General features: G+C 39.3%; 3 long non-coding RNA genes across 15 annotated transcripts in view; 2 read left to right on the top strand and 1 right to left on the bottom strand.

Moving 5' to 3' along the window:
• The window catches only part of LOC146761417 (uncharacterized), a 93,643-nt gene that overhangs the window by 54,638 nt on the left and 11,261 nt on the right, over window positions 1-27,744 (bottom strand). The window lies entirely within an intron of this gene.
• LOC107311762 (uncharacterized) overlaps window positions 1-27,744 on the top strand; it is a 99,678-nt gene that overhangs the window by 69,628 nt on the left and 2,306 nt on the right. For 12 of the 13 annotated variants that reach the window (XR_014944061.1, XR_014944056.1, XR_014944066.1 and 9 more), the window contains one exon: window positions 1,555-6,768. The exons of the other annotated variant lie outside the window; for it this stretch is intronic. This is a non-coding gene — a long non-coding RNA (uncharacterized LOC107311762). Of the gene's footprint in view, window positions 1-1,554; window positions 6,769-27,744 lie in introns of those variants that run through there. 13 annotated transcript variants of the gene reach the window in all.
• On the top strand, window positions 9,647-16,438 carry LOC146761418 (uncharacterized). The gene is made up of 2 exons (XR_014944068.1): window positions 9,647-9,885; window positions 14,252-16,438. It is a non-coding gene; the product is annotated as an uncharacterized LOC146761418 (long non-coding RNA).

Genomic DNA, 27,744 nt, shown 5'->3' with positions numbered 1-27,744 from the left:
GATTAATTGAGACCTCCATGTTTGTCTCTTAAGTGTCACTTAAGTTAGGTAATAGAACAGCACAGCAAAGATGAACACTTTTGTAAGAGTTTAAATTTGTGACTGAGCTCTTGAGTTGCTAGGTTCTGGATCTGCCTCGCTCAGACCAATAAATGAGGAAAACCGTATTTGAGGAGAAGAGAAACATAGTTCTCCAGATTTCCTGTATCTGGACCCACAAGGCAGATGACAGCTGCAGCAGGAGTGTAGCAGGAGGGCAGGATGGCCCTAGTGGTAACCCCACTGCTCCTCAAACATAGTGTGGATGTGTTCCACTGACAGTGGCAAATAAATGGGTTTCAGAACTCTACCCCAAAGCATGCTGAGATGTTTTCTGGCAGGTCGCTAGGGGAGAGTTAAGAGAGTACATGGTGTGGTGGGAGGCCTTATCTTCTCTGGCACAGGGACACTTCCTTTACTATGACCCTCAATGTGAAAAATAGCAGTAAGTAAATTCTTCTGTGTGGGATACTTTTAGACCCATTCATTGGAAGCAATCTGGGGATAAAAGTGGTAGGCAATCTCTACAGGTCCTTTTTAAGTGGATTCACTGCTTATGCCACTGAAACAAGCAGGAATTTTGGTCCAGAAACTCCACAGCTCAGGTGTTCAGGATGCTGTGCCTCTGGCATTGATGCATACCAGTTCATCTGAGCAGGTGTGCACTGCAGACAGCACCAGCAGCAGCTCGGGGTAGCTATTTCCTTACCCCAGAACACTGTGACCCTCTCTCCTTTATTCTGGGTGCCCCATGGAAGGTCTCAGCAGGGGTAAGGCTCTTCTAGCTAGCACTGTTGTAGCCTTCTTCCAGAAGATTCAGCAAGTGTAACCAAACAATACTGCAAACCAAAGAGAGGAGATTTTGTCTCAGTCCCACACCCAGCTAGGGATATCATACCAGCCCTCAGAGTCCCTTTTTCTCCCTGTGCTCTCATGTTTCTTGCCACTAATTATATCCCTTTTGAGGTCTTCTGGTACAATTAGAAAAAAGGAAAAAAGGGGAAAAAAAGTAGGGAAGATGGCAGGGACACTCCCTGATTTAATTGATCTTTGAACTTTATTAATGAAAGTCTGATCATGCATCCATTAAAACATCTGCTCCATTCATATCCTACCAGCATTTTCAGGGGATGGGCCAGGAGAGTATTTTCAGGTCAACCACAGAGGGAGGCTGAGCTGTGTAATGCAGAAACCCTACCCCAGACACATAGGTCCTAATGTAAAAAATATGTGATGTTATCAGCGGGCAGCCTCCTCTCTGCTTTCTCGAGACAGCTAGGCAGCAAGAGAGGAGATAAAATCCTTGCAGATAAATGTCAGTGGTGTCTTACAGATAAATGCATTCAGCAATACAAAAGACAATGCTTTCGAATGTAAATTTTCACATAGAGGACTCATCAACAGGATTTCACGCTTAAGCACTTACGTATTAGATCCCTAGAGAGTCTTTATTGTGAAGTGCAAGAAACTAAAACCATAATAATAATAAAAATAATCTTATATTTTTTCCTTCAGGTATACAGAATGCTGTTCTCCACACTTCCATAAGCATAGAATTCCTAGCACAAGAAAGACATGGAGCTGTTGGAGCAGATCCAGAGGCAGGATGCAAAGACAATCAGAGGGCTGGAGCACCTCCCCTGTGAAGAGAGGCTGAGGGAGCTAATCTTGTACCTCTTTGTATTTCTTGTAGTTTCCATTGCTTATGGTATTACTTTTGCCACAAACCTCGTAGAATGAAATTTCCAGATATGATGAGTATGATTATTTCCTCTAACTCAGGTCATAGATGCCGGAATCAGGGGCAAAATCTCTCTGTTTCAGCTTACCTGCTGTTAGGGCTGGCAATTATGTTTTTGCTAAAAATTTTGTGGTGGAAGTTAAAGAAAAATGTCAGGCTCCTCTTGATGACACTATGTGCGATGCCAGCACAATGGAAGTATGTGACTTGCTTATTCATACTGTACCTTGGCTTTCTGCTAATTAAACACTTTTCTAAATTCATGGTCATTGACCTCTCACAGCCATATTGAAATTTCAGTGTAATAGCCAGCAGCTACTTATTTTTCAATCACACAAATCTCTAAACATACAAAAGATGAGGATCAGAAACAACTTGGAACAGAAGCTGAAGTGAAATAGCAAGAAACTCAGGCTTAAATATCTGAAGAAATGGATGTGTGCTTTTTTAACTAGAAGGAAATGTTCTAGTTCAGAATTTTCCCTAAACCGCTAATGCTTAGAATAACATTCTTATGGGTTGTTGTTTTTTTTTGTTTTTTTTTTTGTCTCTACTGTATGTTACACTTGTGAGAAGTCTAAGCTGTCTTTACCATACTTTTTCTTTCTCCAAACAGAGAAAGAGTTATAGTATATAGAAAAGGTGTATGCTGCAGGTACCGAGACTTGTTTCATTTATTTTAATCATCTCTACTTGCTTGTTTCCTTGAAGCTTTTCACTGGGAGAAAGTTGCACAGTCAACATGTTCCTACATAAGCCCACGCTTTCTCCTTTTCCTCTTTATTTTTTATTTTTATTTTTATTAATTTTATTTAAACAGATTTTTCTGCCTGGAAGCTTCCTCATGGACCTGGGAGGCAGATTACACTTTTCTCCATGGGATGCATCCAGCTGGCTGCAGGAGATCTGGATCCTATCGTTATTTCTGCTACTAACCTACTTTGGGCAAGCTGCTTCCTTTCTCTGTGCCTTTGTGCCCGTGGTCACCAACTGAGATTAGAAACGGTTCAAGGAAAAGCATGTCTGTAAAAATTACAATGAGTTTGTGCAATACTTTTAGCACAGTGGGGTTCCTCAGTCAGTGATGGCCTTAAACTATTGCTAAAGGACAAACAAGAGTATGATCCCTACAGCTGCTTTTGATCCACATCACTCAATGACTCTTCCATCCCATCCCATATCATCCTTTAATCTCTTTATCTTCTCATTTTTGTTGTTTCCTTTTGTCTGCACCAGCTTATGGAGGTTTTAATATGCTTTCCTTCCCCATAGCTCTGAATCTGTGAGCCAGCACTGACATATTCTCACACTAAAATCTTCCCCTAAAAACTGCTGTGTCACTGTAATGGGAGCCCTGATAAGTACCTGCTTATACCAAAACTGTAGAAGTGAAGAAGGTTAATGCTTGGCATTTTTTGTATTTTTCTTATTTTTTTCCATTTTTATAGTGAGATTTTTCCAAGGGCCTGACACTGCAGCTTTGCTTCATGCAAGGTTGCTTTCTGTTTACAGCAAGAAACACTGTTAAGCAACTGAGACCTTAATGATGACACTCACCGCTCTAAGTTGCATGGCAAACAAGCTGACCAAGAAACAGGTGGGGTATAATCTGTCTCATTACTTGTAACAGATAGCAGAGCAGATCTGCTGGCATGTTGAATAGCATTTGAAGCCCTACAAAAGGATGCTTGGTGCTGTCTTCTTCCGGCTGAGAGTAAAGCCAGGTCACAGCCAGAACGTACAAGAGGCCACAAAGAAGCAAAGATTTTAGCTATGCATTCAGGTCCGTAAGTTGTTGCCTGTCTTTAACTCTGTATCTTAGTGATGGTTGTACCTAAAAAAGCATGTCACTAACCTTTGGTGTTTTGGTGGTCATTTAAAGCTGGTCCTGTCTTCAGGCAGTTTCCTATTTTTGGAGATTATAGGACTGAAATTCCTGGTATAACTAGGTAAACAAGTTCTTAAAGGCCAAAAGAAAAAAAGGTAAAGCAAAAGGAATCAAAGGTCTTCATTCAAAACACTTTTTTTTTTTTTTTTTTTTTTAACTTTTATGTGGACTTTGGATCAGGAACCATCAGGAACCAGTGTCTATTTTTCATGTCTATACTAATGCTTCTGAACACGCAGTTTATGCAGTCAATCGTTTGCCATATCACGAGCTGTTCTACAAATAACTCAGGGCCTCCTGACAGACAGCATGAGTAAAAATTAGCACAAGATTATTGGAGGCACCAAATCACGCCATGGACTTGTTGTTTGGATAATAAAGTTCAGAGGTACAGAGGATAATCTCATCAGAGAGACGGGGTGACCAACTCTCAGTTATCATCCCTCTGTACACTTCCTTTTTAGCTAATTAAACCTTAATTCTTCACAGGAAGCAGCTTCTACACATTCTGCAATAGCTTGGCTTCATATTATTTAACATATCTCTCTTGTTTTTATCTGGAGAAACAGGAAAAGTAAAGTTCCAACATGTAGACCTAAAGCATTGCTTTATCTTTCCGTTAGTGTATTATTAGCTCTCATCTGACATAGTACGTGTTCCAGTCTTTGAGAATAAAGATATATACTTTAAACAACTACTCCAGGATACAAATGTGAATGAGCTTTGAAGCTGGGGAGTTTCACTATACATGCTATTTCCTCTCTTTAGTGTGATAGGGAAAGCACTCTGACTCTGGATTTTACTTTCACATCATTATTCACTGCTTTCTTTGTTTGAACAACATTATTTCAATGTTCCCAACTTCAGGCACTCATAAACCATCACGTTCCTTAAAATACCAATAAACTCAGCGTCTTTTTGTCTTCTGGTGGCCCTGTCTATAGGATTTATATTTTCAACTTTTCTTCACAACCACAAAAGGTAGAAACTATATCTTCTAGGGGAATGGAACATGACAGTTTCCTGTAATAGTATGACTTCGGAAGCCTTGGGTTTCAGAAAAAAGCTAGCTCTCTCCTAATAAAATCACAAGTGTTGGCAACTTTGTTCCTGACTTTGACCACTTAATTTTGTAGCAGGGTCTCACAGCACAATATCAAAGCATAGCTGACTTTGCTTTTCAGAAAGAAAATTTTGTTCCACAGTCAGCATTAAAATTTATGGAAGAATCAGTCCCTGCTGCTCACTGATCTCCCATGCACTCCAGTTCAAAAATGCGTTAGCAAACATTGTGTTGAAATGAAGAATCCATTTATAACAATTTATAAGTTCTGTTGGAAAGTGTGAGCTGGCTCTGTATGTGAATTTCATACAGGAACACCTTTCTGAGATATGTTTGTTTTGTTTTGCTTTGCTGTGTGTTTTTTGTTTGGTTGTTTTTTTGTCTGTTACTCAATCTAATCTGTATCTGGGGTAAGGTTCCTCTCACTAGTGAAAGACTAAAAATTCTAGCAAGATTTATACACTTTGCCTTCATAATTAATTTGCCTCAAAAAAGAGAGTAATTCATTCAAGTGAAAAATTGCACTGAAGAGCGAATCATCTGTCAGTGGTACACTTGATAGTTGTCCATGACACCTCCAGGTGCTGATTTAAGAGGTTTGATGACAAATTAGGGATGTTTATGGAGAGCATTTCTTTACTAAGAATAAAGAGTGCCAGAGCCAGAGCACCCTGAGACACCCTAATTTCCTGGTGTTCTACAAAGATGGGTCTTCAGTGAAAGAATGAACAACAGAGGAAAGGATCCACAACTTCTCTAAGCAACCTGTTCCAGTGCTTCACTACTCTTTTTGTAATAAAAACTTCTTCCTTACATCCACTCTGAATCTCCCCTCCTTTACTTTGAAACCACTTCCCTTTGTCCTGCCACAACAGACCCTGAAAAAGAATCTGCCCCTTCTTTCTTATTGCCTCCCTGTAGATACTGAAATGTTGCTCTCAGTCCTCCCTAGAGCCTTCTCTTCTCCAGGCTGAAAAGCCCCAGTACCCTCAGCCTTTCCTCATAGGGAAAGTGTTCCATCTCTTGGATAATTTTTGTGGCCCTTCTCCAGACACACTCCAATAGTCTGTGTCTCTCCTGTACTGAGGATTCCACATACAGACACAGTACATCAGGTGAGGCCTCACCAGTGCAGAGTAAAGGGGTGGGATCATCTCCCTCTCCCTGCTGGCCACCCTTCTCTTGATGCAGTAATAGCTACTGCTGTGATTGCCCCCAGCAGCATATTTTTGATGAAAAACACTGCATAGTAAATCAAGAAAATTTATGCGTGAAAGCTGTAAAAATGATACTGTCATGCTAATCATCATCAAGGTTGTGAATTTCATAAAGTCAACATCATTGTTGATTCCAGGAGATCCTTAAAGTATGGATTCTGATTATTAGGACACCATTTACTTGGTGGCTAAGTCAGGGTAAAATGCTAAAAAGGTTTTATGATTTGAAAAATAAAGTCAAGTCGCATACAGAATCAAAAGGAAAATTTGTGCCAGTAATTGAAGATTAAAAATGGTCACAGATTTAGCAATTTTTGCTGGATTTGACCACTCCTTTAAATGAGTTAAACGTGCGCCTTCAAGGTGAAAACCAGCTTATATTTTCTATGTTTCAATACATAACAGCGTTCAAAAAGAAACTTAAATTATGGCAAACTCAAGCTATTACAAATAATTTTAGGCATTTTGATGCATTGACTAAACAGAGTTTTGTGAACAGAAAAAATACGCAGCTGTGCTTTCCATTTTGATAAAGCAATTTTGAAATAGGTTTCAAGATTGAAACAAACAAATAAATAAATAAATAATCATCAGTTCTTTGGCATGTTTGTAGCTTCGATTTCAGTTGACATAAATACATTGCCCGCAAGTATTCAAATGGAATATATAGAGTTGTAATCAGACATTCAACTCAAAAATGTGATCATATCTCCTTAATACACTTTCATAAGACCAATCTTACCAGAGAAGAGCATTCCTCACTGTACAACCACACTGTATTCATATTATCTTTTCTTGGCAATAAATACATTTATGAAAATCTGTTTTGAAGGATGAAGAGTAAAATATCCTAAAAAATCTCTCATGAACGCCTCGAGAACTCACCAAGAATTTCATCTACTTCTATTGACCCAAACTGCTGCATTAGTTTCACCAAAACAGGGTCAAATTTCACACTAGTTTTATGGTGCTTTTTTTTGGGGGGGGCGGGAGGGGGGTGTGTTGGTTTTTTGTTTGTTTGTTTGTTTAACATTTTAGTAAAAATATATATAAAGAAATAAATTTTGTTAGTCATATACAACAAATGCATTACATATTTTTGTGAGACCATTACATATTTTAAGTGAGACCTTAGGCAATTTCTCTTCACTCAGTGCAACTCAGGCAATTCAAAATGTTGGATACCCATGATCTAAAGAAACTGCTAACTTTTAAGTTCACAGAATAGTCACATAATCCTTTAGGTGATATTCATTTTTCCTTTTCTATCTTACAGTTAAATGTTCATTGTGGTTCTTGACATTTTTTCTTTTTTTAAACAAACTGCTTGTGAAAATTGTCTGTTTCCCTTTTATATCACAAATATAAAAAAAGAACACAGCTTTCTGTACCTGCTGCTTATTAGATCTGTCTTTTGCCAATAGCATGAAATCAAATCTTAAGACATTAACTACAACCAGGAGATGGCTTAGGTGAACATAGATTTAATACTCAGTTCAGTTAATATCTGTTTTGAAGTCAAATGGAGATCATCCCAAATTTCATTAAGATTGTAGGAAACTTGTAACATGTGGTTTAACAAAATTTTAGAAGTGACTCTGTTTGAACTCTGGATTTAGTTGTTCTTCCCTGCTGACTGGGATACATTTCCCTGTTATGTGAGGAGTCCATCGGTACACTCAGTAAGACTAAGGAACTTCTGAAAGAGTTTACAGCACATAAAGGCACTACAGCTAAGTTCTCTGTCTTTTAGAATCAGAGAATCACCAAGACTGGAAAAGACCTTTAAGGCACACAGCAGGGGGCTTGAAACCATATGATCTTTGAGGCCCTTTTCCACTCAGGCCATTCTATGATTCTATGATCATCCAGTCTATTTCTGATACAAGCCAGTATGCCACTGGTATTCTTGGCTACCTGGGCACACTTCTGGTTCATGTTCAGCTGAGCACTGACCAACATTCCCAGTTCTGTTTCTTCCACACAGTATTCCAGCCACTTTGCCCAAAGCCTGTAGTGTTGCCTGGAGTTGCTGTGGTCACAGTGCACAGCTTTACTCTCCAAATTTCTTTTGACACATTTTCCTGTTTCTACAGTTTGCCTGTAATTACATGTAATTACATTATTATGTAATAATGTCTACTTCATCAGGTGTTTCATATCCCTGAGAAGATTTTCCACTTGCACTGAACATATTGAGTGAAGCTGGCGATGAGCTCTTACACAGCCATACATTTGCACGCTACATCATACAACCAAATCTATCAAAGGAAATTTGTGAGCGAAATTTTTCTTTCTTTTTTTTTTGAATAGATGAGTTTGATTTTAATCCCGTGTTTATCATGGCATATTCATGAGGTGTGGACTAATAACAGCTCCCAAGTCTTGTATGCCTGTGAGTTTATGACTCTCAAAATAATACAGAGAAAGTAGCGCTAGACTGATTGCTGTTTTAATAGTGTACTTCCCCTGACCTTAAATGCTGTATTTCATACCCCAAAACTTTACCAAATGAAAAAGGCCAAAGTACTAGAAATATTGAATGCCATTTCCAGTGCATTTAAAGAATGTAAATAGGAGAACAAGAATAAACCAGAAGATTGAGCCTCTTTTTTTCTCATGGACTACTGAAAGTTTATTCAGCTGTTTCTGATGTTGTTATACTAATTTTTCCTTCAGCCATCTGTGCTTTTTTTTTTTTTTTTTTCCTCTTTCTTCTTTTCTTTTTTTTCCCCTTCCAAGGATATAGACTTCTCCTGCATGCTATGCTTTTGTGAAATTCTTATTTTAACTTCATGTTGATTTCATGCAAAGGGAATGTAGGCTTTACATGAAATGAGCATATCAACATATTCCTCTGCAGCATATTGCTGTTAAAAGGCTTTGCTTTTGTAACACTGTTTTCTTTACCCCTTCGGAGCTGAAAATATTACTCCTCCACAAGCACCATTTAAGACCCAAATGTCAATGAACCAGGCAGCAAAGTGACAGTTACTTAAACAGCACATGATTCGAGACAGTTTTAGGAAATTCCTAACACTTTGCATCCCATTTCTTTCATGGATACAAAGGGACAGATTGTGCTTGATCTTGGGGGATTCACAAGAGGCGCAGTGGGAGGAGGGGGAGGCCAGCAGGCACATGGTGCTTTCCCTTTTGCTTTCCCTTCTCACTCAATACATGCTATTCCCTTATTGGGAGGATGGGTATGGTCTATTTTGTTTTCAGCTGTGAGCACAAAGACTATCTGGATTGAAGTGGCTAGAGTTTATACTGGTTTTGCCACTGAGTGCCCTACTGGATCCTAAGCACAGAATTGGTTGAAAGATAGGGAAAAATTAACTTATGAACCCATTCTGTCATAATTTGTTCTGGTACATCCTGGGCTTCTCTGCAGTTAGATCGATGTGTATTATCTTAATAAAAAATGTGGGCTGCTGAACTCAGCCTGTGGATCTCCACAGCCTGGCCAAAACCTTTTTAACAGGGATAAAGTGGCTTGGTGACCTGGTGGCTAGGAAAGTCAAGAGGATGGGAAAGGTCCACATTTAGGCTTATCTGCCTGATATAAAGGCAGAGCATTTGATAACTTCCATGTTTGACAAAGGTTTTTGGTTTGCTATTTTATTCTTTTTTTTGGGGGGGGGAGGGGGTGGGGGGGAGGAGGGGGAGGGTTAAATCCAAAGCATATGCTTTACCTCTCTAACAGTTTTCAGCTATCAGAATGTTTTCCGTTCAATCAGAATGTGTTCCGTTTCAATCCGATTCTAACAAAGGCAACCAACGAAACAAAAACCACTGAAATTTTTGGAAGATAGAATGTTTTCTACCATTTTATGTGCAGTGCTAAAGGATGAATTTGGCTATGATGGTTAAAAACACATACATGTGCAGAAAAAGCATGGAAACTGGACCACCAATATCAAGGATATGGAAGGTAGGAAGAAACAATTCTCTTCCTCAGTTGGCTTGTGTGTCTTTTGCTATTCCAGCTTTGATTCAGCAATCAGATTGATTTCTCTTTTCATACCGAGGCTGCTGCCAATAGAAATAATTGCTCTTCAGTTATATTCAGACAGGTGGAACACAATGGTGGGCTGCAAAACTTCATGCAGTAAGCCAGGCACAAGTTTGCTTATTACACTGCAAAAGCTTCTCCTGTGAACTCTGTGTAAGAGCTACACTTGAACTTTATATAAAGCTGCTACTGATACAAAGTCTGTATCACATTAATTTTATTTATTTATTTATTTATTTTGCATTTACTTTTTAAGTAGCTGCTTTATATTTTCTTGTTTCTTGTTCTAGAGCTTGTTCTTTTTTCTGTCTAGCAGCTTTTTCCATTCAGTTAAAGACTATCCACCTGGTTTTATGCAGAGTAAGCAATGTCAGAAAAATGATACTGTAAAGCTAGTTCAACAGAGCAGTACATATGTAATGAGTGCATCACTCACAGGAAAAATTGAACTTCACTGGTTGGCATATTATAAGGACTTTTCCCTCCACTGTGCACACCTGTGAGAATATGAAGGATGCTGGCTTTGTCTTCTCATGTATAAATTAAAAGTGTGTCCCTGAGCTATACCAGCTTAAGGCAAGAGCTTGGTATCACTATGGCTGTAACATCTGCCAGAGGGATGTCAGTGAGCCACCTTCATGGTGATCCATCACCTTGAAGAAACTGTGTACTTTTTCCTATATTTAGCCATACTAAGAGATCTGTGAAAATGCAAAGCAAAGCTTGAAGATGTTTTTCCTTTGAGAGAGAGTGGCAGAGACTTATTTAAGATTTTTTTTACAAGGAATGGATATTCTGGCAGTTTGGCCTAAGCAAGAGTGTAAAGTGCAAGAGCTGTGATGACTTAGGTTTTAAAAGGAATCTCAGTCCTCAGACAATAAGCACTTGTGTTCTCCAGTGCTCAGACAAACACAGGTAGCAGTTGTACAAGGGCTGCTCTGGAAGTAACACCTCTCATTTTATTATGTTGGCCCGCAAAGTCAGAGGTGTATATTGGTGTTATGGTAGTAGAGGTTGAACCTTCCTGCCAATATTCTGTTACATTTTGTTGATGAGACAGATGGCAGCAGAGGGGCAGTCTGACAAAATGACATTCGATGTGGAAGTGCATTTGAAGCAAAAGTGTGTAACTGAATTCTTCTGTGTGGAAAAAAATGGCATCCGTTGGTATTCATCAAAGCTTGCTGAGCATGTATGGAAACCAACCAGTGGATGTGAGCACAGCAAGGTGGTGGGTGGTGCATTTCATCAGCAACGACAGCAGTGTGAAAGGTAAGCCATGTTCCAGATGGCCATACACAGCTGTCACACCATGAAATGAAGAGTGTCTTAATTGACTTATCTGAACAAATTGGCAAATGGCGGTGACTATGTTAAAAACCGGTGTTTAATAGCTGAGAATTCACTCTATCATATAGTATTATTGTGTTCTTTATATCTGTTGTATTTTCCACAGAAATGAATATGAGGAATTACCTTCAGAGCAACCTATGTAGATTGGTTACTATCCAAAATGCTTTCTTTTTCCATGGGAACACTAAGCTTATACCATGAACTAGCCCTGTCTCTTCTGACCAGCCATTAGCCAGTCCAAGATATACGCAGAAAACTCTTTGATGATTTAATGTATAGGAAAGGACTTTAAAGTCCTAAAATTTTCTATGAATTCACTCTGCTTTGAAGGTCCAGTAATGAAAGGGGAATATGCTTTGATTTAAAGAGCAGCTTTATAACACCCAGCTTTGTATTTAGGTACAATTAGGACCACAGCGTGCTGCCCATCCAGTTTTCCCTGTAATTATTATCTTAAACAGAGGAGTCTCTGGTCTTTTGTTCAAGCATTGCTGCTTGATATGATTTCAAGGGTGCTACAGGTGTGCATGTCCCTTAGCAGTACTGATAACTATGTACAGCTCTGTTACATCTCCCTTTTTCTTAAACAGTCTTTCTTCTTTCCTATGTATTTAGTATTAGGCAATTTGTCAGTTCAGTTTTGTTATGGAAAATGAAGTCAAAGATTAGGTTGGATGTTAGGAAACACTTCTTTACAGAAATGGTAGTTAAGCACTGGAATAGGCTCCCCAGGGAGGTGGTTGAGTTGCTGTCCCTGGATGTGTTTAAGAGCAGTTTGGATGTGGTGCTCAGGGATATGATTTAGCAGAAGGTTGTTAGAGTTGGGGTACTACGGTTAGGATCTGGTTGGACTTGATGATCTTCGAGGTATTTTCCAACCTGAGTAATTCTATGATTTTCAAACCTAGACACATACACAAGAGAGACTACAGTTAAATTAGCCTGCATGTTTCTGATAATCCACTGAAGTGCCTAACGAAGTATCTGAATTAACTGCCTTTTTTTTTTTCCCCACACAAACTTGATAACATTGGCCTAATTGCTTATCTAAAACAAATAGCTCTAAGTTACTGACCCCTCCCCTTTGCTGAGACATAGCGCTCTTATCAATCTCCCTGAAGTAACACTCCAGTCATCACACTTTTAGCTGAGAGGTTAATAACAAATGAGTGTTCTGGAGGGGAAAAAAAAAAAAAAAAAAAAGCAATTGTTAACACTTCGATCTGGCCTTTCTTACAACTGTAAGTACAACGCTTGACAACTCTTAAGTGACTGAAAGCCTAGGTAAGTTTTAATCTACAGCATTCTTAATTGGGACAGTTGTTTCTAGTGTATACAGTGAAGAATAATAGGGAATTGAAGGTTTGAGCACAGATATTTCAGGTGACTGGTATGCTGGTGTAGCTGAGTGGTGAGACCTGGAAGACTGCACTAAAGCTCTGAGACAGGTCATCAGGAAGGGAGGAAGGAAAGGAGGAGCTGAAGGAAAGAAGAGAACAGACATGATGGTGTAAGAGTTGTTACATGAAAGGTGAACTAAATTTCATTGACGGTAAGGAAAAGAGAGGCTGTTACCTTCTGGTATACCACAGAGTTTTGTGCAGCCGCTTTGTATGTATTTGGCAACAAGCAACATTTATCAAGTCACTCAGACCTATTCAAATGTCAAAACAGCAGTTTAAATTAAAGCACTCATTTCATTTTTACTTCCCTTCACAGAAATAGAGCCTTCTTGGGTACATTAGTGTGACGTGGCACAGAGCTGTGTAAAGATTCTTGTATAAGGAGCTTCCAGACAAACATGCATGTCTATAGCCAAAAGAAGAGATGCAAACTTGGATGTGGAAGACGTGTTTCTATGTCCTTGGGCAATGTCATCTTGCCACTCTTTATCCATACTATTAGGATGGATAAAGCCCTCTGCATATATGTGCTTTGTGCAGTGTATGTGGACATCTGCATTCCTATTGCAGCCTTGAATTAGGTGCCTCTTATTTCCTCTAGCCTATTCCCAGAAGCAATACAGCCTGGCTGGTCCATGTTCCACAGATACTGCATGTTGTGGGATCCAGCTTTCTGTTAAGAACTATGTGCTGAGTTGTCTATATTTGGACAGCACTGGGCTACACACAGATTTTGATGAAGGCTGAGTAAGTCTATTGGCATTGGTGGAATATTTCATAGTTAAACAGCAAGATTGGGTCATGGGCAATCTCTTAGCTGTTCTTAGAACAACGAAAAATGGTCAGTGAGTGAGCTTGCAATAAAGCTCATATGACCCAAGTAGCCTTTTTAGTATTCATCTCATATGCTAATGAAAACTGTTATCATACTTCCCCCAGTGTTTATTATTCCACTCCATAATTTCCATACTATACATTGTTTGTACCTTCAAGTGGTGATATTCTGGGCTAGCTAGCTAGCAACCATCACACAGCACTGAACATGGTTGCTCTTCTGCAGAACTTAGCTCCAGCACCCAATCTTGGGCTCTTTTCTACATCACTGGATTCCTGCAGTCTCTTGAGTCTGCTTGTACTTGTGTCAGAACCCTAGGCACATATATGGTTCTGCAGTCTGGAATTCTGTTCATTTAAAATGAGTAAACAAATTGATCATCAGATTCTGGTATCGGTTGTGGGCCAATTTCCCTCCATAAAAACAAGCTCTGTCTAATATTTACAGGGTGCCACAGCTGGATATATTGGGGATTTTTTGAACTGTACCCAGGAGTGCAAGACATTCCAGGGTTTACATGTCCAACAGCTTTTGAAGAAGGAGGTGCTCAGTAAAGGCTTTCTTGGACCAAAGGGTTTTTAGTTCGTTGTGAATAATATTAGCACCAACTGGAAGGAGAATGAGAATTGTATTCCTGTTACAAGAAAGCACCAATCAGAGGCTTGACTCCATTTTTTGTTGTTGTTGAGACTAGGTCTCTCAGAAGTGTCCTTGGCTTCACTGTGGACATGATGCCCATCAGGAGGCTTCTGACCTGAGCCTAGAGAAGCAGGAGGGATTCTCTGTCTGGAGGAAGACATTTAACTTGCTCTGAGAATCTAATTTCTGGCTTTCAGCTACTGACTGTTGGATTATTCACCGTGGTTTTCGAAAGCAGACTGCTGTTCCCCCAGGAATGAAGCAGGGACTACTCATTTAACACAGGACTTGAGATTCAACTGAAAACCTGGATCCCAGAGGAACAAAGCCAGTCCTCTATTCAGCAGGTCACTCAGCCACTTCCCACATGCTATACTGTTACAACATGAGGCTGTGGCTGGAGTCTTCAATTTCAACAAAAAACAAGACCCAACCCTGCCATGTGGTAGAGGAATGTCAATCTATTTTGATGTTAAGAACCAAAATGTCGCGGATGAAAGAGCATGTCAAGATTTACAGTCTTGTTTTTAATTCATCTGCAGGCACTGATTACTAGCAACACTAAATCAAGCTCCATTGCCTGTCTGGACAGAGAACACCTGGGGAAGGAAATCTTGATCTGCACAGTGGCTGGGACAGAAAGGTGGCCACAGCTCACCTGCAGTAAGGCCTCATCCCTGCAGATGGCTGCACTAGAGCTGCTGGTGTGAGCAAAGGGGAGTTGGTGACCCAGTTATCAGCAGGCTCTGATCCCACAGTGACACAGATACAGTAATGACCTGATAGCATGATCACTGACCTTTGTTTTAAAAACACAAATACTTTATAAATACAAAGCTGCAGACAGCCTGCAAAAGCTGTCTGCAACCCAGAACAATGCTATTGCACAATAACAATCCCATTTTGTTTAAAGCAAACAAACAAAAAAATTCTAACCCAGTTACTCAACAGCTCAGAGGAACGCCAAATAGTACTGAAAAAAGCCATCCTCTCCCAGAGTGAAAGGGCCTACCTACATATTGTTTGTTCCTGTGGTCATTCTGCGGGTCCATTTCTAACATCCTGTGCATCTGTGCACGATGTGGTAACTGCTCCATGGATCCACAGCACTGAAGGAGCAGTCTAAGTAAGAGGAGAGTGAGCCTCTGTTTGGTATCTGTGTTTCACTGTACTAAACTGGGGCCATCCTGGTTCTTACACCGCGAATTGCTTTCAAACTCCTAGACTGTTAGGTTGCAGTCATCCTTGCTTTGGTACACTTCTCAGACAGATACTTTCTCAGCCTTGGCCATCCCAGACCGCTCCCCTGATATGCTGTAGAACCACGTTCTTTACATGAGCAACACAAGGGAAATGAAAGAAATTCAAGGACAGTGGTAGTGCTGAGTTATCAAAGTGTTGGATGCCAAATATACTCAAGTATAAGAACATCTTCTTAATCTGTATGCAGAGTTATTATTTTTACTACCTAGAGGTAACAGATATTGAAAAGCAGCATGGGAAGGATGGGGAACCAGTTCAGTCTCATGGCCCAGTTTGACCACTTGTGGCAAGCAGTATAAGGTAGGTCGTTCCCCATTTAACCCAAATTTTCTCAGACTGGAAAAACAGAATCTGGTGCTCAGCTCCACATTTTATTTTCATAAAATGGAGGAAATTTATATTCCAGATTTTTTCAACACATCTTGGGAGCTTTCTCATCTTAGGAGATTTCTCACCTTACCTAGATTTCTTCCGAATTTTGGAGTTGCCACAGTAATGCTTTGCAGACAGTCTTTGTATCACTCAAAGAACCAAAATGAAAGGGCTAACAAAGACATGAAGGAAATATTTCTTCATTTACATAACCAAATATTTCTAAATTAGAAGATATTCTACCAGAAGATTTTCCTACCAGCGCCCATCATGGCACTGAGTTTGCAGGAGTTATATAACTACAAATATAAATAAATCATCCAGAAAGTTATCTATTTAACTGTCTGTCAAGCTTAAATACATTAGCCAATCTCACTCTCTAGGAAAGATATGAGTTTTATTTTCTTTTTGGGCAAATACTATGTTTTATACCTTTTTATCAGTAATTATTTTTTCTTCACCTCTTCTGGTGACAGTTCATTCCCAGCAGGAGCTCTAACCTGAGGATGTTTTCTAAAAATGGAAAGAAATACTACAAATCTTTGGTAATGTTAAAAATAATTAATTAAATAAATGAATAAATAAAAATTCTTGGTACCAATTTGAACTATGTTGATATATACAATTTGTAAGAATTTCATAGTTTAAATACCACAGAGAAATGTCATTTTTGTGGTATTTCTATTGGAAGAAACTAAAAAACAAATAATGTGGCAATATTACTAGCTGAAATAGTGCAATGAGGCACTTTTAGCTGGGATAGTAGAAATAACATGACTTAACTCTTTAGTCTAAAAGGCCTTTCTGGCATTCCTTCTATTAAAAAGCAGAAGGTGGGAACATTTTCAATGGGAGATATGGGAATTTCTTCAGTCAGCCTTCAAGGGCATAATCATCCACGAGTTCACATGGGTTAAAATACATTTCTCTGCCAGTCAGTTCATTAACCTCAGTGTAGGCCACATCTTCCTCTCTCCAAGGACTGGGTTACATTTAAATGAGGTCTCTGTACGCTTAAGTATTTCCCATCAAATGCTCTCGTAGCAGATTTGAAAACACTCAAAAAGCCACTTTCAACATCACAAAAACACTTAGCAAAACACTCAAGAAACTAACATCAGCAATGTCAAGATATGTATAAGATTGAAATATTTAGGCTCATTTAAAAATGTTTTCAGTGGCATATATAACCCAAAGCAGTCTTCCACAGAACTGCATGTGAAATGGTGTTGTGCAGAACTATCTCATGTCCAGGTGAGTATTAGACATAAGAGTGCATACAAATGCACTTCTGAAAACCTGATCCTTAGTGTTGAGCATGTCACATCTTGCTCATTCTATTGAATGAGTTCGTCTTACATCTTGTATGGAAGATGCAAAGACGATGCATCGTTAGAATATAGAATGGCTTGGGTTGGAAGGGATCTTAAAGATCACCTAGTTCCAACCCTCAGTTGTGGGTAGGGTCCCAGCCATGAAAACATGCAGAAAATTAGGTTGCCTCAGCCAACATGATCCTTGAATGTCTCTGGAGAGGTGATATCCACAGTTTCTCCAGGCAACTTGTTGCAGTGCCTCACCACCCCAAGTGAAAAATTTTCTCCTAAAATCTAATCTAGATCTCCCATCTTTTAGTTTAAAATTGTTCTCCCTTGTCCTGTAGAAAACTGGTCTCTGGAAAACAAGGGCAAATTTACCAAATGGAAGAACTCAAAACAGTATCAGTATTAGTGCTCAGGTAGAAATAGAGTTTAGCTATTATTTATTTAAACTGCTTCTAAAGGGAGCAGGTATATTCTCTGGCCATATCTATGGTGTGATAGGGTCCCTACAGTCTGGTGGTGGAGGCCATCACATCATAGAGGGTCATGTCTCTGCCCCCATGCAGGTGAAGAAAGGAATATGTCTTTCCAGTATCATGGGTGAATGCCCTGATCAGTAAGACTTAGTCAATGAGGAGATTGCTCTTCTTTTTCCATGTGCAGGCACTTACATATTCTAATTGCTTGTTTCCAAATTCCTTTTTTTTTTTTTTTTTTACTTTTTTAATTTTTCCTTTAAGAATGCCTGGAAAAGACATCTGAAGTCAGATGTCATCAGTTTGCTTAGAAATTAAATTTGTTTTCTTGGAAATGCAAAAAAAAAAAAAAACTTTTTGTTTGACCAGAGATTCTTCTTCCCCCTTTAACTGCCAGAGAGAAACAAAAACTACTTGTCCACTCTCCGTAGGTGTGATGTGGGAAAAAAAGAGGTACCACTTTGTCCTCTCCATTCCCCCAGGAAGAAATATGGTTTCCTCCATACAGGAGATACAAACAACCATAAAAATTCATCTGTGTGCTTTGTGGTACACATGAGATAGATCTGCTGACAGCACTGATCAGAGCAGGTACCCTACCCATGATGAAAGACAACTAAGGGATTAAAAATGTTAACACCAGAGCTCTTAGAGTGGATAAACTATGGAATTTTTTCATTTGTTCCAGCACCGAGTACACATGAACTGTTCCTTTCAGAGCTGAGAGCAAGAACTGGCAAGTAGCAGAATTGCTTCTTGCAAAAATAGGGGAAATCTTGAAATTCTCTGAAATCTGGAAAGCCAAGAAAAAGTTTCTGAGCACACCCACTACATCTAATGTTACTTACAAAATCTGACTCTATTCAGTTTGTGTTCTGATTCTTAACTTTCTCTTGAAGAATTTTTCTTACTCTGATTCAGTTAAAGCCTATGATAAATTCCAACATCAAGAACCGGTATATAGATGCTAAGCTGATTGCGTTGGGTCATTTGGGTCTGAACAATGTCACTATTGGAGATCTGCTGAGTGACTACACTGAGGCAAACATAAACAATGCTCAAGACTATTCTAGCACACTGAACAGGAAAAGCTGACACATAAGCCACACAGCCAAGGGCTTTCCTAGGATATGATTAATGAAAGTCCTGCATCACTCAAAGTCAGTAAGAATGATGAACCTTTCCTATAGTGATTAAAAACAAAAACAACACAACAACAACAAAAACCACTAACCTTACAGGGCAGATTTTGTGAAGATCAACAGTGTCATTATTTCCCAGTCAGCCTGCACATGCCAGTAGCTCCTAAACCAGTAAGTAGGTTTTTAATAGAAATATTTCATGACATGCAGCATTTCAGCCCTAAAGTTAGTATTCTTTCCCAGTGCCTGATGGTTTGTGTACCACTTTGAAATGGCATTTTTCTGACTTGGGAAAGCAGAGAAAATGGGGGAAGTCTCTTAGCTGAGGCCTGTGCAGTGATCACTCTTTGTTCGGGTGTAGGCAATTTTTCAAGTAGTGTCCAAAACCTGTCTGTAAAGCACAAACATGAGGACATTTAGATTGAATGCCAGAACTTAACCTATGATACCACTTAGCTTGACCTATACAAAGTGCCAAGGTGCTTATCCTTTAAAGCCTGGAGTGCATGGGAACAGGGAAATCTTTTGGCTTTATTCAACTGCAGCATGCTTGTATATCTGTAAGAAAGCCAAACTTTAAGTGTTATTTAAATATATTTAAATTTTTCATACCTTAATTTGAACTTCAAACCACAACAGGGTGACCTGATCATAAGGAATCAATGCAGTTCCTATCTATCTATCTGTCCCCCTTTTTCTTTCTAAATTTGTCTGTGAAAAGGCCAGTTTTCTGGAAATTAGTAGCCTTAACTTGTCCACAAAAATTTCCTCTTTCTCAAAGGATTTATCAGAAAAAAGATATAAACAGAATAGATAAATAGACACAAGTTTTCCCTTCTCTTGCTATTATGAGATCTTCTCGTAACTCAGATACCAGGGTAAAAGGTCTCAGGGGCATAGAGACTCTCTTTAAGGGAATGTTTATTCTTCATACAATTGAGTTAGTTACCAAACTGCTGAGCTAGTGGAAGACTCGCTCTATGCCTCTATTGATTTCCTTCTGAAGCATTGTTGCTCAGAAAATAACAAGACAGTGTTATATTTTCAGAAAGCTTCTCAGCAAACACAGCCCCATCTTAACCAATAATGGTGAAATAATGAGTCCATTAATTATTATTTTTTTGTTTCAGCCCATCACTGCAAAGATGACAATCTAGTCATCTAAAGGACTTGATAAGCTTATATATGTGATATACTGGAACTATTTACAGTGACTGTCAGAAACAGGTAGGGAAGGGCTGAAGCTACTCCCAAACGACCCTTGAAATTACATGTTCTGGGTAAGACAGTGCTTGTAGATGAACAGTAAAGGGAAATAGTCCTTCACTTTGCCCCACTCCAGCCATGAAAACTGTTGACACATTTCATCAGAGAAGCTGTATAATCACTCAGCCAAGCAGGAGGGGACATGGCCACTGCTGGTGTCCAGGCCAGGGCTTCCCTTGGGAATTCAGCTGCTTTCTCTAGCATCCCAAAGGTGTTCAGCTGGTGGACACGAGCACTTCTAGTAGAGAGAGATGTAGCCCACCTATAATCACTGCAGCACCAGCATCTTTCTCTGCAGGAAAGTCCTGGCAATGATGCCAGTTTCTCTGATACAAAGTTTGGGTCATGAGACCTTATATCTGAAACTTGAAAGCTGGTTAGTAGGCACTGACAGTGAAGGCTGTAACTTATGATGCTGATTCTACCACCATTTCTCAACTAGTGGCCTTCTATGTATTGAACTATAGATCATAGATCTTTTTTTTTTTCCCCCATTTTTTATTATTTCATATGAATTCTCATCCCATAATGAATACCTGTGGCCTGAGATGATTGGTAGTATTTAACAAACAAACATGTGTTGTCTTGCCATTTAAAAATAAGAGATCTTATACTGAAAAATATCAAACTATCAAAATTTTCCCCAAACTCTTCTGACCAGTTTAATAGTATTATTATTATTTTTTTAAGTTTAACGTGTTTCTTCCCTCAAGCACAGACACCAAAAGACTTTGTGTGTATTTTTTCCTGAATTCCTGTGCTTGTGATGTCTTCTTGACAGCTGTGCTAAGGGAAACTAGAAAGCAGTAAAATCACACTATTGGACACTCCCAGGGGGTTTACTTCTATTTTCATTTCATTTTGCTAATTCATGGCAGTTTTAACAACGCACTAAAATGAGACCTGTCAAAATAATGGACACCTGGACACAAAAGACCTGACTTCAATTGGTAATTTTACAGATGTTTTCAAGAGATAGTGCAGGCATTAATGTACCATGGTACTCTTGTACATTGTGTAACATGCTACAGCAATAAGTATCAAGGAATTTTATGCACAGTGAGAAGCCTACGTCATTTTCATAGGTAATTCTCTTCCAGCAGTGAGAACTTGAAGGGAGCAACCATACTCTGAGATTTTTCTTTAATATGGAGCTATTTTTAGACCATATATAATATTTTTCTCTTTTACTTATTTTGGAATAAGAAATGCCTTTAAAATGTTCCTTTCCATAACCTTCATATAGTCTCCTTTGCATGTATTGTTTGGTCAGATAGCACATACATAGCAAGGCAAGACTTTTGCTGAAGTGTTGACCCTAGAAAGAAGCAAGCTTGAGAAGTACTACCTTTCATTGGGACTGAACGCTGAGATGAAAATTCTGAATTGTTGTCTGTAATACATGGGATCAGAATAGAGAAGGCTCCAGGGAGAGCCCATTGTGGCCTTCCAGTACTTGAAGGGAGCATATAAACAGGAGGGGGAATAGCTGTTTATGTGTGTGGATAGTGATCGGACAAGGGGGAATGGTTTTAAACTGAGACAAGGGAGGTTTAGCTTAGATATTAGAAGGAAATTTTTCTCACAGAGGGTGGTAAAGCACTGGAACAGGATGCCCGAGGAGGTTGTGGATGATCCAGCCCTGAAGACATTCAATGCAAGGTTTGACATGGCTCTGGGCAGCCTGGTCTAATGGTTGGTAACCCTGCACACAGCAGGGGGATTGAAACTAGATGATTTTTGAGGTCCTTTTCAACCCAGGCCATTCTATGATTTTATGATATGATTCCATGATATGTTTTGATATCACACATTTAGTAAGTTTTACAAGCTTTTTAATTAGGACATATCTAAAACATCTAAGAAAGCAGGAATTACTAAAAAGACACTTTCCTAATCACTCTATGTCAACGGGAAGCAGAAATGTAATTAACATCTTCACAGATATCTTAGTAAATGGCTGCTGAACTCCTATTCTGGGGACACCAGCCCAAGTAGATATCTTCCCCAAGGTGCCATGGCTCCCAGACACTGCCTACCTCAGGCTGAGTTTCAGAGGTACTACAGAATCACAGAATTATCAAGGTTGGAAAAGACCTAGAAGATCATCTAGTCCAACCATTACCAATACTTCCTGGCTAAATCATATTCCTCAACAGGTATTGGCCAGGCCTGTGTGCCATGGTATGAAAGCTCCCTTCCCTTTCCTGATTCTGGGAGGTTTTTGGCATCTGAAAGCTTCCAGTTTTGTTACTGGAGAGCCTCAGTCCATTTACTCCTTCATGCATGTTCCTCACACTGTTTAGTGTCTTGCATCATGTCATTGTTGTGCGTATTTCAAATTAGGATTTTTTTTACACATTTTTCAGGGTTTCTTTCTTCCTCTTTTATGTATGGTTATAGAAACTGTTCTTAAAAATAATCCCAAAGTTTTCTTATTTAAAAGACTTGGATTTGAAAAGCCTCTTTAATATTTCCCAAGCCAAATGTTTCCTGATACCACATCACTCCAGAGGAAAAAGCAAACAGGTATGGATGTATTTTAAAAAAAAAAGCTAACACTGACTAATTTTCTGCCACATGTGGGGGCTGTGCCCCATGATGCTAATTAGAATTGACCTTGTGAGTAGGAAGGTAGGGATGTTTTTTCTTGCTGAGATTTATCTCCCTGTTTGTTCCCAGGGTTTTGTGGAGCTGTCTGTCTAGAATTTCTACATTATAAATGGCTCTTGTTTTGGTAAAGTTTGAATTATTTTCATTAGCTGGTCACCTGGGGCCTGACCAGAGTCAGGCTAAAAACTTCAGACAAGCACTACAGCTTTTGCAATCAGTCTCAGTCTCTCTCTCCTGTCATCCCCAAGGAAATGAAAGGCAGAAACGTTTACGCTTCAGGTTAATGTTTTAGAAGTGTTTGAGGCAGGAAGCAAATGGTCTTATTCATAAGTTCCTCGAGGATGTTTTGTTTCAGTCATGAGGGCTGAAGCTTTCCTGAATAAAGGCCAGCCAGCAAGAAGTGACCGGTGGCAGGGTTTGCCTTAGAGACCTGCTCTGAAACCCAGGCACACAGAGGACACTCACCATTCACATCCTTTCTTCCAGTCATCTCCTAGATTTGGAGCTAATTTTGGTGCTAAGACTCAGTTGAAACTAGTATAAATCTCATCCTAAAAGTACACACTAAGACATAACATTCTTACATTTGATTAAGAGTGACTGGAAATGTCTAGAGCCATATAAAAATCATCTTATGGATGTGAAAGAAAAGAGCTGGAAGAGGTCTGTTTCATTTACACTAAGGATGAGACATTACTTTGACTGAAAAAGTGAGGGCCCTCCTTATTTTTGAATATCCAAACATATTTATTAATAAATCTAAATTAAACAACCAGCTTGCTCACTAGTATTTCCTATGAGAAAATGAAGCATTCTTTCTTTCTTGGTCTGATGGTGAGATCCACACCGATGGTGACAGTTCTTAGTGTAAGTCAGGAGAGACCACCTGAGGACGGTAGAAAATCTGAAACAGTTCCCTAGCGGAAAAGTAGACATTGAATTTTTCAGGCCACTGAAATTAATTGTAATAATATTGTGCTGCAATTTTTAGAAACATAGACAAAATATATCATTCATTCCAGTGGCCCAGAACAGGTGCTTCATATATATATGTACATATATTTCTTTTAATAATCTACAAGGCAGTGTTTGCATTTTAGAAGAAAACATCAAAATGTCAATGAATATTGACTGCAATTACTTATTATTTATTTCCCTCTGTTACAACATTGTGGCTTCACTTTTGATAGCATTCACAGTTCAGTATATCCCTCCCTCTCTTTTTCTGTTATTGTGACTATGTGTTCTTCTTGTGGACTGTGATTCTGTAAGACATCTTAGTATATGTGTTGTTAAGTGAAGCGACAGTCAGTGAAGTAAGGTCAAAATAAATTTGTGCTCACTGCTATGCCTAATTTCAGTTATAATAAACCCTCATAATTTCTGTGTCAAATCTTCATTAAAGTTATAGTTGAATAAAAATTTCTACAGATAATTATATCCCAACAAAAACTGTGGTTCATGTCTGCTCTGTTTCTGCGTGTCCTTGTGTACCAAAGCCAAAAGCAAGTGAGCAAGGGTATATATTGCAGGAGGAGCCCATATGAGGGAGCCCTGCAGCTTTCTCAGAAACCATTTATGTAACTACTTCCTTTGGAAGAATTTTCTTTTTTCATGCTCACCCCTCACAATATTTTGTATGCTGACCTCTCATGTCTAAGTCTGGTTCTGCTTTGTATCGTTTGTCTCTTTGTCTATTGCTTTCTCTCTCTGTTCCTTTGCTTTGGTTGTTTGCCCTGCTCATTTTGCACTAAGGCCTCTATAGTATTATTTTGGTCTCTAAGGCTATGTACCAAGAAAGGGCAATATACAGAGCTGAACATTTGAAGTGCTATGAAAATGTTACCTCAGCAGAACAATCACACCTCAGTATCAGAAGACAAACTTTAGTTTAAAATATTCATTAGCACACAGAGTTTTTGCTCACAACTTCATGGTTTCTAAGGGAAGTTTGTCTATCCCCCAAACAATTGTTTTAGTTAATTTGAGACACACTCTCATTAAGCATCTCAGTGTATTGCTGTAGTGCTGTAAGTAGCTGGTGCACTTCCTCACAGCAGCATGTGAACAAAAAACCCAATGTTTTCTCAGACTGCATGACTCTAAGCCATCTCCAACCAAGGAATGTTCTTAAATGTTGCGGCCATGGCTGGAAGTCTTTACTACTGTAATATGTGTAATCTACAAAACAAAGCTCTTCTTTCTTTCTTGTGAAATCTCTTGTTGCATTGGAAATACATGACAACTTTCCAGAATATTTGCAGGTCCTGGGTCAGTTTTGTGAAAGGAAACAGAAAGCCCAATTGCTCTTTAAATTTAATGATAAGCAAAATAAAAAAGTATATTTACTGTCTAATTCTTTTTATTTTCAAGAATGCTTAAAAATTATATCAGATGGGCCCATGCTGAAGGAGGATGCTCTTTTGTGAGTGTGAAACTCTTCAGCAGGCATGACAAGACCTGGAGGTTGGTAAGGCAAAGCTGCCATCTCCTTTAACTTCACAGGTGCACCACAACTCAGAGAATCACAGAATTGTAGAGGGTGGAAGGCTTCTCTGAAGATCATCTAGTCCAGCCCTTGGAAAATGCACATTCCCTAGAGTAGGTTGCACAGGAAAGTATCCAGGTAGATCTTGAATATCTCCAGAGGAGGCTCCACAGCCCCTCAGGACAGCCCGTTTCTGTTCTCTGTCACCCTCAAAGTAAATAAGTTATTTCTCCTGTTCAGATGGAACTTCCTTTGTTACAGTTTGTGCCTATTTCCCCTTGTTCAGTTGCTGGACACCACTGAAAAGAGCCTGGCCTCTTCCACATGACTCCCACCCATTAGATATTTATAAGAAGTGATAAGATCCCCTCTCAGTCTTTTCCAGGGTCAACAATTGCAGTCCCCTCAGCCTTTTACTCTGATTCTTTTGGTAGAATGGCAACACAGGGACTAGTCAAGGATGGTGAGCATAGGCCTTAACACCAACTTCTCTCTACTTAAATTAGTGAAATGAAGACTTGAATGACAAATGGCATGCATCCTTCTCTTCCTTCTGATGAACAAATACATTGTCTTCAATACGTGGAGTCCACCCAGTTTGCTCTAGCACATGACTCCACTATCCTGCCCACATGCTCCTTGCTCCGACCTCCCAGACTGCATGGCAGTGTATAGTGGCTGAGCCTCCTCAGCCAGCTGGCTGGGGTGAAACAACAAGCTGGAATTGACAAAACATTTTTTTCTGACATATTTAGAATATTTCACAAGGGAGAAGTCTCTTGAGATTCAACATCTGATTCTTAAGACTACCCTGGGAGATTAAAATAAAGGATAAAGCAACATTAAATCATGTATATTCCCATTAAAAACAAACACAATTGGTCAGATTCTATCCTCGATTGCAGCCACACTGAAGTCTCTGTGGTTGCATGAGTGTAAACGAGGACAGAGTTTGACTTGGTGACTTGAAACAAAAACAATGTAAATGATAGACAAGCACAAACTTGAAAACTGTGGAGCTGCAGCATGTTTTCATCTGAGGAACCTAGAGAGAAAAAGATCTGACACTTGGGGGATTTAATTCCTCAAAGATGAAGCGAGATGATAAGAAAAAATTATTTACAAAATGTTTGTTTTGTCTGACAGAGTAAGGTGGATTTTTGTCACCTGATAGCTACGCATACTGTATGGCAAATGATTAAATAAACAGATTGCTGCTCAAACAAGTTGCTTTCAATTTGAGAAGACAAAGCCACTAGAATAATCTCTACCCACTAAGAGAAATGTGCTTGGTCACACTGTGACCACACAGAAGGCCCTGTTCATCAGCAGAGTCTGCATGCAAGATGACGACTTCATGGCAGAAGCATCTTCCATACTTGTTCAGTGCAGACAGCACTGGGAAGGCTGACAGCATCCAGACCTCTGCTGACCAGAGGAGGCCTGTGTTGATAGAACAAGAAATTTCATGCATGCTTTTATCTCTCCATCCAATCAACTTTCTTTCCCAAATCCCTGAAAAAAGTCGGAGTTTAACAATCTCACCTTCTGCACCCACAAGAGCTGTTTTATAACTCTTCAGTAGTAGTCCAGACCCAGATAGGCAGGCAGATCACTGATTATGGCAAAGATGTAGAAATCACAGGAAAAAAAAGAAGAAAGTTTCCGTGTTCTTAAATCTGATCTGTGACCCCAGCAGGCCAGTCCTGAAGCTCCTGTGTAATCTCGTGCCTGTTTACATCCATACCCGTCAGCTAGCATGGCACTGCACCCACTCATCAGATACTCCATCATTTTCACCAGAGCTGATGATAGATCTGAAATGGCAGCCTGCATGACTTTATAAAAGGCTGTGATTTAGTGTGTGTCCGCTCATGTAGTGTCTTCAGAGTTCTGTGTAGTATCATTCTATCTGCTTAATCTCACTGTCCAAGGGTTAGGATTTTTTGTTTTGTTTTGTACTTTCTAAGCGCCTGCTCTGTCATCTGTGCACCACATTGCACTCCATATTCATCAAAGATATTTAACTCTCGACAGGGTGAGTACTCTTGGACACTAAGATTTCTATCAAAGCTCCATCCTTTCTTAAAGGAAGACCCTGCATTTGCATGATGCATGAAAAATACATGTTTTCCTCAGAGCCTGCCTGTTCAGCAAATACAGCTTTCCTTTTTAGATTGCTTCTTTGTTTCATCCTTACTAACAGCCTTCAGAACAGGGACAATCAGACCAAGTGTACAGAAAATGAGGAAAAAAAAAACTCAGCTGTTAACAAAAGCCCTCTAAAAATTCTCTGCATATGAGAAGAGAATTCAGCAGTTGTGCAGCCAGGGAAAGGTCTTTGGTCTTTCTTTGAATATTTTCTTTGGTTTCGGTATGACTCTGTGTGCAGTTTTAGCCTTTGACATATTTTCATCATCATCAAAACAGAAAGGAACTGTACTTTTGCTCTGGATCATTTTACCTGTGCCATTAGACAGTTGATGGCACATTAGATGTGGGCCCCACTATGCACTGAATGTGGGAGGTAATCCCAGCTGCAAAGTACTTACCACTAAATAGAAGAGAAAAAGGATGAGAAAGATAAAAAATGAAAGCAGAAGGGT

This window comes from Coturnix japonica, chromosome 3 (assembly GCF_054131305.1).
Source record: "Coturnix japonica strain WE chromosome 3, WE-NBRP24, whole genome shotgun sequence".
Taxonomy (NCBI): Eukaryota; Metazoa; Chordata; class Aves; order Galliformes; family Phasianidae; genus Coturnix; species Coturnix japonica.
The sequence above is the reverse complement of the archived record's forward strand: the minus strand, read 5'-3'. Positions and strand labels throughout refer to the sequence as shown.